General features: G+C 47.0%; 1 protein-coding gene across 3 annotated transcripts in view; it reads left to right on the top strand.

Moving 5' to 3' along the window:
* Positions 1 to 4120, top strand: part of NDNF (neuron derived neurotrophic factor) — a 22175-nt gene that overhangs the window by 9276 nt on the left and 8779 nt on the right. The window lies entirely within an intron of this gene.

Below are 4120 nucleotides of genomic sequence, written 5' to 3'. Positions count from 1 at the left end.
CAATTTGCTGAGTGACACCCAGGAGCAGTGCTGAGGCTGGATGTGCTTCATCCAGGATGAGCCATCCTGTGCTCTCAGCCACTGCAGCCCCTCAGGAACCAGTGCTAAGAAATGGTGTGTGCTGCTTCGTGGGGATGGTGGGGATCCATGTGGGAGACAATATCCATGCTGGATCTTGGAGTCTTTGCTGCTGTGGCTGAGATCTGCCAGGTCTAACACTAAGAGTTGCTGGTAGAAATATGTAAATATCAACAGCTTCAGCACTACATTTGATACTTTCCATTTTCAAACATTTGACAAATGTTTACATATTTTCAGCAGCCCTTTTTCAGCTAGGGAAAATGAGACACAGCATCTGTGAAATTACTCTGATATGCAACAAATCATTATGAGAGTGCACCTTGAGTATTCATTAAGGACTTTCAGGGCCTAAGGTTTCCTTTGCACACTTTTAAAGCTGAAGGTACAAAATACTAAAACCGAATCCAGTTTTGGACAGTAAGTGCAATCAGAAAGATTTGTGTTCAGATGATAATTCAGGGATTTGAAATTTTGAGGGATCAGCTACAAATATAACATATATTACTGTGGTTACCAGTAATATGTAGTGGTCTCTACTCCCAAATAGGAGAAGTGGAAATGGCCTCAAGCTGTGCCAGCAGAGGTTTGGATTGGATATTAGAAAAAACTTCTTCATGGAAAGGGTTGTCAAACATTGGAACAGGCTTTCCAGGGCAGTGGTGAAGTCACCATCCCTGGAGGTATCTAAAATATGTGTGCCTGTGGCACTTGGGGACATGGGTTACCCGTGGCCTAGGCAGTGCTGGGTTAGTGACTGCACTTAATGGTCTTAGAGGGCTTTTCCAGCCTAAACAATTCTCAAATGGGCCAAACTCTGAATTCAGTAGGAAAACTCATCATTCCTTTGGGGTCAGCACCACTGCAGGACCCCATTCTGGTGGCAGCACAGGGATGCAGTCTCTTCCCCAGGTATTGCAGACAAGCACTGTGCGCAGGTATTGCTGCTGTTTTGCTCTGCTCTTCCAGCTTTCTGGAAAGCTGCTGTTCTTCCTCTGTGCCATGGCAGGTGAGAAACCCTTGGTGGCAATAAGGGTGGTGTGGTGACATGGCAAAGGAGAATTCCTGAGTCACTGTTGTGGGAATACTGTGTGTGTAGAGGTAGGGAAGTGAGTGGGAATAGCAGTGCCTGTGGGCTGGCTGTGGTTTGTAATCCTGTGTACGTGTGTGGTGGTGTTCCTGACACGGAGGGAAACTGCATGTCTGATGGGAGCTGTGGGAATCAACCCCTCTGCACTTGACAGGTTTTCCAATAAATATTCCAACTAAAAACTAGAAGGGGAGAAGTGCATAAGGAATTCCAGTGTGCTCATGGCACAGCTTTCCACTCCAGAATGTGAGTGCTCAGGTTGTTGCTGGAGGTACCGGAGCTCAGTGTCCTCTGCTCTTGCTCTGGGAGTCACTCTGGTGACCTGCCTGTCCCTGCCTGTCCCTGCCTCTCCCACAGCTCCCTGTCCTGTGCCAGCCTCTCGTGTTCTCCCCTTTAGCAAACACCTTGTTGGCCAGGAGCAGCTGCCATGCCAGCAGTATTCCCTAGGAATAGCTCAAGCAACCTTAACTCCTTTGGTAGTTAATGACTCTGGGTTTGTGTTGTAGCACCTTCCCAAGCCTTCCTGCCCCGGCAGTTTGAGGATGCAGATCCTGGTTCTGTTCCTGCTCTGTATCGTGCCCTGACATTTCATCCCATCCCTGGAGGATTTTCTTGAGGGCGCTCACTCATAATGTCAGACTGAAGTATTCCAGAGGAACAGTGGGAAACTCTGTAGCAAATACCAACAAGCTGGTGTTGGTTGTAATTTGTAATTGTTCGTGTGTTCCTCCCCGCTAATCCCCTTGCTGAAATTCATTACAGAGAGAGAGCAACCTACACCCGGAGAGCTGTGCTGAAGGCAGAACGACTTGGCCAAGGAAAGTAGCTATTGTTTTATGATTAAAGGAAAGGATTATATTGGGATTTCCTTGAACAAGGAAAGTCTCTGCCCTACTTTTATTGCTCGTAACAAGGGGATAATAATTACTTTCCATTATAAAACACCCCCAGCGCTTGCGCTGAAAGATTTGTGGTAGAGCTGCGTGGCATTCAGGGCTGGTTATCTGAAATGGCCTGGAGTTGTGCAAACAGATTTCTCTGCCTTATTTCTCCTACTGGGGCTCAACCCCTGCTGAGACTATGGAAAAAATTCCTCTACTCCGAGTTGGGTCAGACTCTCCAAGTGTGACATATTTTCCTCTGCAGGAGCTGGTACCAGTCACCTATCCCATGACGCCTGCCCTCTCCAGGAGCGACATCCAGCCACCTGGAGCTTTTGTACAGGCTTGGGAGGATGAGCAGGGCCAGCAGCAGGGACCCAGCCGGTGCTGGAGTGGCCAAGGGAGGTCACATCTGTCCTGGGGGGAGGGCTGGCAGCTGGCTGCCTCCCCGTGCTCCAGCACATCCCTGCTTCCCGTGCCGCTGCCACCCCCTCGCAAGGAGAGGCGCGGAACAAACTGAGCATTGTAGCAGGGGCCGCCGGGGACGCGCTGTTTGTTTGGGTTTGACACTCGGCACTGAGTCCCGTGGGCAGAGGTGGCTGTGAAAGAGAGAAGCGCTGGTATGTGGTCTCTGATTGAAACAAGGAGAACTATGAGGCATTTCCTTGAGCGTCCCAAATGGCATCTCCTGGCTCAGCTGGTTTTTGAAGCGTCCAGCTGCCACCAGCTCCAGGGTGACGATTTTGATGTGATCAGGGCTGAATCTGTTTCCACTAAAAGTGGAAAAATAAATAAGTCTCAGTTTAGAAACAAAATAGTCCATGTAAAATTTGATTTTTTTGATACCCTATCTCCCCGAGTATGTTTGCTTTTCAACATGTCTAATTTGAGACAGCTCTGCATTTTCTAATGATGCCCCTTTGGAGTTAGCCTCTCCCCCAAGCTGTAGCTCACTGCCACTGTTGTCCATTAAGATTTGGTAGAAATGTACCCTTATTTCTTCAAACCTCCCTGTTTTTACACGGTTGTATTTTTTCCCTGTAATGCCACAGCAATTTTCTTGGCTGAAACAATAATTTTCCCAGCAAAGAAAAATTGTGGGTTGAGTTGGAATTGCAAGAGGTGCTTGGTTAATCCACAGATTATTGACACGGTGGAGCCTCCATGCTTCAAAGGCACCATTATAGTCCATCGTGTCCCTGTGTACTTAGGGAGCTTTAATCCATGGATTACAGGTCCCTGAGAGCTCCTGCCTTCCCAGTTACAGCTGGTCCTGCCAATGGGAGCTGCCATGTCAAGCTGGCTGTAGCACTACACAAAAATTTGGTCTTTAAAATCCACAGAGACAGTGACACACCCTTATATCCCTATTAGGGGCTGCATTTCTTGTCCCAAGCCCCTGGAGAGGTCCCACAGCCCTGCCTGGCCCATGCTTTTCCCCAGGCACCAGGCAGGACCAGACAACAAGTTTTCAAAAGCAATGCTTTAAAAAAAAAAGGAACCACAAAAAAGCCCAAATGAAAAACATACCAAGCGTTTTCCACATCCTTTAGGGAATAGTCAGCATTAAACAGCAGGCCTTCACTTTTCCCCTCTGGTCTCCCCCTAAACAAACAAACTGAGCAGCTCCCAGTAAATGCTTAAATTGCAAAGACATTATTTTTCCTTGTTTGCACATTAAAAATAACTAATTGCATTGCAATCCAAATTTATAAGCGCTTTTAAACTCCTCTGGTGCTCAGGTGATAACTGTGTGTGTGAGGTGCGTGTATTTGTGGCATGTATCTCTGGAAATGGAGTGTATCGTGGAAAAGCTCACAGGCTCTTTATTTGCAGCATTCCTATAATAAGTCAAAGAAGTCACACAGTGCCCTTTTATTTCCAAAGCTGGACTTAAATCATGTCAATAAATCTGCAGACTTATTATGAGATGCAGCATGGGTAATGTAAACAGAAAAAAACCCCACCCCCAGCACACCAGAGTTTAAAAATAGGATGTAAGGAGGAAAAAAAGTTAACCATCCATACAATAAAAAGAGAAAAAATGTGACACAAGAGCACTGTGTCAGGC

The sequence above is a fragment of the Geospiza fortis genome, unplaced genomic scaffold, assembly GCF_000277835.1.
Source record: "Geospiza fortis unplaced genomic scaffold, GeoFor_1.0 scaffold636, whole genome shotgun sequence".
Lineage (NCBI taxonomy): Eukaryota > Metazoa > Chordata > Aves > Passeriformes > Thraupidae > Geospiza > Geospiza fortis.
This window is presented reverse-complemented; position numbering and strand designations above follow the sequence as displayed.